The sequence below is a fragment of the Zonotrichia leucophrys genome, chromosome 3 (assembly GCF_028769735.1).
Source record: "Zonotrichia leucophrys gambelii isolate GWCS_2022_RI chromosome 3, RI_Zleu_2.0, whole genome shotgun sequence".
In the NCBI taxonomy this organism is placed as follows: Eukaryota; Metazoa; Chordata; class Aves; order Passeriformes; family Passerellidae; genus Zonotrichia; species Zonotrichia leucophrys.
Window position 1 is genome coordinate 61,025,357 of NC_088172.1, and position 10,221 is coordinate 61,035,577.

Sequence of the window (10,221 nt, forward strand, 5' to 3'; positions counted from 1 at the left end):
AGATATTCAAATACAAATTGGTTACTTGGAAAAACATTTTGCTTTCAACTGCTAGTAAGCAAAATCCATCAGTGCTTTGTTGTTCTTCAGATCTATCAGCTTAAATTGCACTGACAGAGAATCCCAAATCCCAATAGCACAGTAGGATCCAGAAACAAGACATACCACTGCCAAAATTTTTGGGAGCTCAATCCAGCAAAAAAGTGTCCAGTTACATTCAATGTGCCACAGACAGCTGTTCCAGTTATCACTTTTGAAATGTTACCTGAAGGAAGGAGTGGCGAGTAGGAGTGTAACACGTCTTTTTCTGTGATAGCCTCATGGTTGGAGTGCTCCTCGAGGGAGGACAAGTGCTTGCTTCCCTTTTCTTCCTGTGGAATTCAGTTCACACACACAGACATGGTTCAGGAGCCAAACAGGGAGGTCCTGCCTTGCCATCATCATTCTGACGACATATCGTAGGAAGTTGCAGTAGAAGTAGAATAAGACTTCAACTCCTGATTCAAGCACTTTTCCAAATAGATACTGAGATATAAAACCAAGATGTTTTAAAACCAGATAAGCTGTAATTAAATACAAAGTAAGGGCCACCACGTACTGAAATCCCTCTTTAGAAGAGAAAAACATGAGCAGTTTTCCTAGATTTAAAAAATGCCCATGTATTATCATCTGTCCCAAGGAGATGGAAAAAGCAATTGAGTTGCATCTATTTATTTAAACACCTGACTTCCAATTCCAGCCAAGGTTGGAAAGGAACAAGAAAATATCCCCTAAGACTAATACCATCCCAACAGTTTAGGGGTCTGTCAAAGCAGTGATCAGCACATGGCTGAGTGGCACCTGGAAACCTTGCAGAACTTCCATCCAGTGCTACAGGGAAGAGCTCAGGGGACAATGACAGCAATTAATTTCTTTGCCATCTTATATTTACACTCTGCAGTCAGCTATGGTTATGTTTTGTTTTGATGGCTGCTTGGATTTTTTCTGTTCATTTTATGTTCTATTTACCAACTGTAGTGTCAGAATATGTCCTACATAACTGACACTAAAATTATTCATCTTGGGATTTGAATTGGCAAGTACCAAAATCCCTGGGCCAGAAATGCCTACAATGTATGTTCTTTGCCCAATAAATAGTAACAGATGCTCATCTGCAATAAAGTAACTAGAGCATCACACTATACAAAATATATTGAACAACACAAAATGTGTGACATTTTTAGCACTTTCTTAGGCCAGTTACCTCCTCTTCGCAAAATAAATATACTCAGGAATTAAGATTTTAGAAGAAATATTTACATTATTGGGTAACTACATTATTCTATTCCTATACTTTTAAGCCTATAATTTTTCTTAAACTCATTTAACGTTAGTTGAATAATCTTCATAATACTTTGCTAATGCAGTATGGTCCCAAAGATACAAATAAACTACTCCAAGTTCAGAGACTTTTAAATCAACTTTTTCTAAATTTTCATCCTAAAATCAGGTAATTAACACATGGTTTTGAGGAGTTACGGACTCATTTCAATATTTTCTGAATGCATATTAAACGATATTCAAATCAATTAGAATTTCTGACATTGATCTACTGTAAAACTCAGGACACATTTTGTAGCAAAGGGTCAAGGAAATTTCCTTTTTTCACATGAGAATAGTTGTTACCAAATACCTTCCTCTTGGGACATCATAAGGCTTTGTTCCTTGCCTAAGCCTTGTAACTAAATATAGCATTCAAACTGGGTATAATATAAACTATAGTAATAAAAATAAACTGCAAATAAATATAAAAATAAAACCGTATATAAATAGAAAAATTAAAATGCATTTTTTTTGTTTCTTTTTGTGTGAAATTTAATTTTACTGACCTTCAAATGTCACAAGATTTCCGCCAGAATCAGATTATCAAACAGCTTTTAGGTTTATTAGTTGAGTTTTCTTGCTATGTTACCAGAGAAGCAACAAGTCTTACATAACAGACCTATTTCACCTTTTTGTGAAAAAAAATTCAATATGCCAGAGTAAAGAAATCATAGAGGTAGGAAAAAAATACAAATACTAACATAGCAGAGTTAGATCTCGGGCAAGATGTCTTGCAAGTCCTTACTCAGCCCCCGAGGCAGTTTTGTTATGATTGATAGGACTGTCAGACCTGAGGAAAAAAATCAGAGCAACATCAGTAGGCATTAATGAAAGACAGAACATTATTTCATCAGAGCACAGGCAATTCTAGAGTCCATCAACTTTCTAGGGGAAACCACAGGTGATTCCTTACAGTTCACAATGTGAAGTAGCAAACTCACCTTCACTGTGTAAGTTTCAAGTGAGGGCAGATTTTTAAAAGCCAGGAGAATGATTCTCACATGAAACAATCACTTCTCACATGCAACAATCCCCAGATGATCCAATGCTTCATTTTATGTAGTGTAAACTGGCCTCACACTTTTGGTTAGCTCTCCTAAACAGAGCAAACTGTAACATTTCTCTGTGCCTTACGTTAATGATGTGCAACAGGATCAGAATCAGAAAGAAACACAGTCAGGAGTCAGAGCAAGAGACAGGGCCTGCAGTGTTCTGAATGCCTTTGCAGCTCTGTGAAAACTTTCTTTAAATGGATATTAGATACCAGTTGATATGTTTCCTTCTTTCTTTTTTTGGAGTGTTTTTTGTTGTTTTCATTTTGGTGGGTTTTCTCTGTTCATCTTGTTTTGTTTGATTTTCATTGGTGTTTCCTTGAGGTTGTTTTGTTTGGGGTTTTTTTTTGGTTGGGTTGTTTTGTTTAAACATAAAATTGTCCATAATGATTCTAGTAACTGGGACTCGCTTTGACTTAGAAAGTCCAATGGAAATAGACAAAAACCTATTCAATTTTTTTATATAATATCTGTCATATCTTCTGCACTGAAATGATTTACAGGAAATACAGGCTTAGGATTTCTTCAGAAAATGTCCTGAGTTTTAAGAGAAAAAGTGGGACAAAGGAACAGGAAGGAAGGGAACAGGCACTATAGGAGGATGGACTATATACTACCCTAGCCCATATGGAGAAAGAAACTCATGTTGTTCTGAAAGAAATTATCAACTGCCCAACATTTCAACCTGGATTCTCTTTGGATGTTCTCTGCAGCACTCCCTGCTGTCAGATGGTAGGAGTCCTACAGTGCAGAGAAGGATACTCTTCATACATGAAGTTCTTTTATTCTGTGCTGCAGATGTCATGAATTTTTGCTCTTCAAACCAGAAAAACAGAACAATGGGATTTAACAAAACAATTTTATTGATACCCGTTGAACACAGGCCAGCATTAAGACTAAGTCTTGAAAGAACTTTCCTCATCATAAAAGAGTTGGTAAGGGGTGTAAGATTAGTTCTGGGTGTTGATCCCTCCAAAAGTCTCCTTTAGAAGACTGAACATTTTTCTTCTCTGTTTTTAATGAGGAAAGCTAGCAAATTCACCAATAATTCATGAAAAAATACATTAAATAAATCTCAGCCTCAGTGAAACAAAACTCTCAAAAAGTAGATAATATAGAAGTACTGAATCAAAGATAAAATACTAAAAAGGTGGGGAAAAAAGGGAAAGAAAACTTTAAAGTTAAAACTGAAACTACCATAGCACAGGTGCTTTTCTATCTATCTGTCTGAGGGTTTAACATGCATTTTGTGTCTGAGAAAAAAAAAGGCTAGCTATCAGAAGAGCTTTGGTAGTCTCAAGAATCACACAGAATAACTATACCACAGTAAATGATTCAAAGATCAAAATCCATACATGACTATGTCAAATCTTGAAACAAATTAAAGGTTATATTCACAAAGCAGAAGGAGGCAATAAAATTATTCTCCTGCTTATAAGTCAAATATGCCTTTTGCAGTTTCTGCGGCATAACATGTAATGCAAAACATACACTTTAGCATTACCCACCTTAGGATGCTCAATAGGATCTCACCTGCTGATTTGGCATGTACGAATCACAGGTCTTTAGAAAAACTGCAGGTATAAGACACAAATCATTAAAAACATCAGTTTAGAGTTCATATCTCTGCTTGAAATACTTGACAGAAAAAGAAACAAGCAACGAAAACATCAAAAGATAAAAACCTGAACTAATCTGCTTTAAAGTTAGGGGAAAAGAAATATGTTTTAACACTGCTTTGCCTTCAAGAGACTGCAATGCTACTGTCACACACTGTCAAGGTGAAATGGTACTTCAACAAATTGTGTAAATCATCAATAAATACAAGAAGCTTCTGAAAATTGTTTTTTCCTTCCCTCTTCCTGTCTTCTGCTGAAGAAAGAAAAAGAGAGCAGAAGTCCTTTAGGCCAGTTAAAGAATTATGTGTGCATCTAGAGTAATAATCTCCGTGTTTCTGCTCTAGTCAATGCACTCACCATATGCTATTTTCTCTCATTTTGGTTTTTGTGTTTCAGAAGCCATTCCTCCCTAGCCTTTTGCCATGAGCCAGACAGGAGTGACTCATATGTTCTGGGATTTAAAAGGCACATTTTTTTAAGTGTCTAAGCTCAGTTAGTGAGTCTTACCTGCCAAAAATAAAGCTCCCCTAAGTTTCTTCCGAGATTGGCCCAGTCTCCCTTAATACCCTGACTTCAAGCACAGAATTGGGATTTGCAAGTGTTTTATCTTTCTTTTGTTTGAAATTTATTGTTTTGAACTTCTTGAACTTCTGAACTTATGTCAAAGTGAAACAGCTGTGTTGGGCCCGACACCAACTCTACAAAAGGAGGAAAACTAGGAAGGGGTCAATGTCATAGCTATAAATGGCACTCAGGATGTGAAAAAATAAATTTATAGTTGTTCACTTTTATTGATGCTGGGAGGGAAATATGTTTTAAGGCCTTGAATACTATGGTCCCTGTACAGTTTCCATAAGAAACTGAGAATTAGGTAATTGCTCCTTACTGCTCACTCAGAAAAAAAAAAAGACATCAGGATTTCCCTTCATGCAACATCAAGAAAGAGAAAACATTGGGCCTGTCCCAGGATTTTTAATTTCCTCTGTCCTGAGCCTCGAAACTCCTCTAAAAATGAACAGAAATCTTTTTTGTTATGCACTGTTTTGTAGCTCTCAAAAATGTGTCAGCTGAGATAGGTGGAATATAATCTTTTCTGGGCACACTGAATTTTACCCCATGTAAGTCGGCACCCACTTCAGAGTAGGCAAATGGGTTGTGTGAGAGAAGAAACACATAAGCCTGAGTACAATCTAAAGGGGACCACAAAAGGTGTTACTTGGCAAAGGAGCACAGAAAGCAAAGCCTTTTATAGGATCAAAATGAATAAATGTTTGCAGTGGGCAAAAAGGTAAAGTAGCTCAAAGCTCCACTTCGTGACAATATTGCCACATGTTTATATTTCAGCCAATTTGCTTAAAGTCATGTGAAGTCTTATCCACTTTCTTCTGGGGAAGAAATTCTATCATGAGCTGAATGATTGCAACATCATTAAAATTATTAAGACTTATCATACACCATTACTTATGTGGAGGATTCTAACACTTATATATGCATATACTCCTATTAAGGAGAAATATGTTCTTGTACTAGGGGAAGAAGTGCAAAGAAATATTATATATAAGAATAGCACCTGGCATTTTTAGGATAAAGTCAGTGCAAATTTATTTCTCTTGCTCTCCTGAGATCCTTTTCCCTTCAAAGCTGACCTGAATACTAAGTTCAGCAACTGGAAAAGTTTAGGAACTGTAGGTGTTTCCTTAATTGAACTCTAGTGAGTACTCACAGCTCACTGTACAAGCAGTTATTTAATCACTTATTTTTCTAATTATTTTTCTCAAGTAAACATTATTTTAGTAACTTCCAAAGATCATTTTCTCCCAGAAAAGTTGCTTCTGTGCAGTGGTTTGTGCAAAGATGCTGCCATACAGAAATTAGCAAATGATAATACTTGGCTCTTTTTGCTTACCATCCTCTGGAAATCCAGAAATGGAAGAGGGGCCAACAGAGGAGAACATTGGCACTAATTTCAGAGTCAATTTCATCGCTTTGGATACCACATGGGAAGATGCTACTGTTGAATCATATCTTTTGTGTATTGAGAAGTATTGAGTCATGTCCATCCCATTTCTCCAATCTCTCACAGGCAGCTTTACAAAGGGAGCAGGAAAGTTGCCTCTCTGTAGGTAGAGAAAAATTCCATTGAACTGGCACATAAGCCCATGCTGGGGCTCAGCATTACTGCATAAATGCTGAATCGCTTCGCTTCAAAGTCTGAGCACGCTGGACCTCATTTCAGTGAGAAAGACAAGATTTTTTGGTACCCATTTACATTAATTTGGAACAGGTATTTGCAATTTTCCTTGTAAGTTCAGGCATTGCCATGCACCATCTTTTAAGTCTCAGGATGAATCCAGCTGACCTCAGTACCACTTGGCTGGAAACCTGACATAGCAAAATACATAAACTGCTTTTGCTCAGATTTCAATTTGGATTCATGTCTTGGCATTTCTAAGTTTAAAAGTGTATGTCAAGTATGTAATAATAGTATAAAATCTAACTATAAATTAACATTTTGACAATGCCTTCAGTGTGAGAACTAATGCAGTTAAATTGAGTATGCTAACAAAAGCCAAGAGTATAAAAATAAGCAAAGAAAAGGCAGCTGTATAGAGATTCCCCATTCTGTTGCAAGATAAAGGAATTTAGGGCTGTGGATTTGAGGTGATAGTTCAAAGTACTTTTTTTACATGCTATTGCAAAACTCACAAATATTCCTGGGATTTTGCATAGCATTTGAAGAAATATTTATGAAATGTCAAGTATATTCACATAAAAAATGTCACAGGATTTCTGAGAACCAATGATACTCTGTATTATTGTATTATTGCCTGCTTTTTTTTGGCCAGCATTTAAACGTTCTTAGACCATGTCTATTAATGCAAGAAAACAAGCATGATCTTAAATTTTGAGTGATGCAAGGTGTCACAATGGAAATTAAGGACAATGCTTTGTCTCTGAGCATTAATCCTCCTGAGAACATCATGCAATTCTCTGAAAAGAAGAGCAGAGCCAATACCTTTTTCAGATGTACTGTAAAACATATTTAAGCTTAGATTTTCATGTCAGCAGCTTTGGAAGTCCCAGTAAACAGAACTTTCCAAAAATTCCATTTTCCTGTCCCACAGCAAAGACACCTGCTAACACAGCTGTACCTCATTCTCTCAGCTACAGGACATAGGATGCCATCACATTGGACTACAGCATCATAGCATCACATCAAAGAAATAATCTAAGACAAAAAAAACCCCAAAAAGACAAAAGTGTGATTTCTTTTACCTCCTTACCCTGTGTGGAATCCTTGCTGAAATGAGATTTTCCAGACACGTGGTACATTTCAAGGCCTGTAAATTTATGGCAGTGTTTCCCAACAATTTTATTATGCACTAATACTTCAAAATATTGCTAAATTATGTCAGTTTCTTCACCAAAGATAATTCACCCCTATGATTACAACACACTCCGTGGTAAAGAAGGCTTTTTGATACAGCATGTGTTTTATGCCTATTTAAGATAACATATTCCCAAGATGACCTGGCATGCATATGGAAATTTTCCATAACTGATTAAATTTTAAGCACACCTTCCCACAGATACTTGCTGACTACTCTTCTTTTCAACACAGACTTTAAAAATTATCCTTAGTTTTGGATTATGTTCTTAAGCTTGCACTCTTTTTTCCTCCTTGTTGAATTTTTCAGTATATTTTCCTCACTAGTAGCATTGCTGGCACTAACTGTCATCAATTTCCTTATCCTTAGGGCCTTGCCATGCCCCATTGCTAACAATTCAACCAGTATGGCTTGATAAGAAAACACTGTTAGCAAACACAGCACTGCAGAAGGATGCCACATTCATTAAAATTAAAACTTGCAAACAAATCTACAAGACAAGTATTCCTGCCTTTCTTCTGTTTCTTCCTGGTGTTTGAGGAAAAGAAAAGTGGCAGGAATAGTAGCACAAATAGTGTTTTAACCACATATTAGACTAGCCACAATCTGAAATTCATATTTGTTATCATGGTTATTTACACTACAGTCTGCTAACAGAATGGAAACAAAAACTGTGAGTTATATGTCTAATGAAAACTACGTAACTCAGCTCAGATACTTGCAGCTCTCTCCTCGCATTTAGTTTACAGTCCACATCTCAACCTCCCAAAGGTAATAAGCTGATTTTGTTGTTTTGGGTTTTTTTTTCTGACTAAGGAGTGCTGTGGATCAGATCATTATTGCCCAATAACCATGAAAATGGTGACGTTTATAAAGCCTTCAGGTATGAATTTAAGCAATTAGCATTGTATTAGCAGCCTACAAATATGATATGAAAGAATCCCTAAAGATATTCTCTGCTATCAAAAGTCATTTCTTTACTCTTTCTTTTAGCTGTCTGTAATAACCTAACCAAAACTAGGGGATTTAATGCCTCAGTCCCAAAAGGATAAGTTAGGACACCCCATTCCAAAAATAAAGCAAAATAAATGCACAGTGACAACACTTATACAACCTTCAGAAATGGGAAATTAGCTCTCATCATTGTGGTGATGACAGCTTATATTTGAAGTACTCCCAAGACAATTCCTTTTTATCCTTATTCTCAGCTAATCACAGGGAAAAGTTCCTGGGTATTCACTTTAAAATTCTGCAATAACTCCATAACAGTAAACCTTCACTTTAGAAGGACACAAGAAATGTTTTCTCCTTTCCATAGAAAAAGTTGAGTTACTGGCAGAAAACCACTGAAAGCTCATATACTTTTCCCCAAAAATTATAATACCTTAGCTGAAAATCGCTACCGTTAACAACTCCTGCTCCTGTCTCTGGACAGGCCCTTGTGGTATCTGCTGCTGCTGCTCAGTGTTTCTGCCCTTTTGGTCAGGAAAGTGACACACCAGAAACAGTGAAGTTTTGGCCTTAGACAAGGGTACACTGAGGAATAGCTGACCTCTGTTACACAGATGCCCACATGATTGCATGAGGGTCTAGCTCTGGGCTTTTTTTTCTCTTTAAGAAAGAAAAACGAAGTTATTTACAGATCTGTAATACAAAATAAAAAGAAAAAAAAAAAAACAAAAAAACCCCAAAAAACCACAAACAAACCCCAAGATAAAAATAACATAAAATAAATAAATAGAGCTTTTTTCCCCTAATCCAATACCTCCCAGCTCTAATCGGTTTGGAACCTCCATGGGTTGCAGGGAGATAGCCTGAATGACTGCGGTCTTTCCACTGGACTGCAAGGGAATCCCTACTCCAGCGCCAGGAGCCCTTCCACTGCCTCCTCCTACTTTAACTTTGGTGTCTGCAGGGTTTTTTTGGTTCATATATTTTCTCATTCCTTCCTTAAAGATGCTGTGCAGCATGTCCCTACCCTCTCTCAAATACATTATCACAGTGTCCAGTGCACATCCATTTTGGAGCCATTTCAAACTGCCATTGGCCTCTACAGGGGCAGCCCTTTGTGTCTTACAGGACCTGCCCCTATTATTACCCCACTACATCCCAAAAATCCCTTTCAATGTAAACTAAATATTACATCTCTGAATTTATTAAAAAAAACTCTTACCCCATTCCACATGCTGACTATAGATTTACACAAAATCACATGCAGGAAAGGTGCCAAAATCCATCAAATGAGCGCAGAATATCATGTGTGGGAATAGAGGGGCTACCAGAACCCAAATATTTGCAGAAATACTTTGTGTCTTCCTGAGAATTCTAAGACAAAAAACTCACAGAAAAAAATAAATCAAGTTACTCCTGGATTTTGTCCTATTGGCAGGTATTCCTTGAGTAAATACAAAATGTTCTGCTTACCATTTTTATACTTACCCAACCTGATTTGCTTAAAATCTTTCTGATTATATATTTACGTTTCTGTCATTTCTTTGTTTTTCTGCTCCTTTGCCAGTTGTCAGTGTTATATTAAGCTGGTGGTGTGGAAATTTCTGGATAATTAGCTTTGGGCAACATCACATTCGCTGCTGAGTGATGATGGACATGTAAAGAGGCTTCAAAAACAGAAGGAAGAAACACAGAGATAGTCAGGGTGTCTGCAAAGGAGAGATTTGGACTGCTCTCCTTGAGGCAAGGGAAGCTGGGCTGCAGGCTGGGAAACTTTCTGATTTAAAAATGGCAAAAAAGGAGTTGGTGGGTTTGTGCTGCTTGTATCCAGGCTTTCTCTCACAGAGA

The 10,221-nt window shown here is 36.9% G+C and overlaps 1 long non-coding RNA gene across 1 annotated transcript; it reads right to left on the reverse strand.

The window, feature by feature from the left end:
• Positions 1-267: 267 nt before the first annotated feature.
• LOC135444913 (uncharacterized) lies at positions 268-6,140 on the reverse strand. The gene is made up of 5 exons (XR_010439354.1): positions 5,940-6,140; positions 3,948-3,988; positions 3,100-3,230; positions 2,064-2,152; positions 268-371 (listed from the first exon to the last, which is right to left on the reverse strand). It is a non-coding gene; the product is annotated as an uncharacterized LOC135444913 (long non-coding RNA).
• Positions 6,141-10,221: the final 4,081 nt, after the last annotated feature.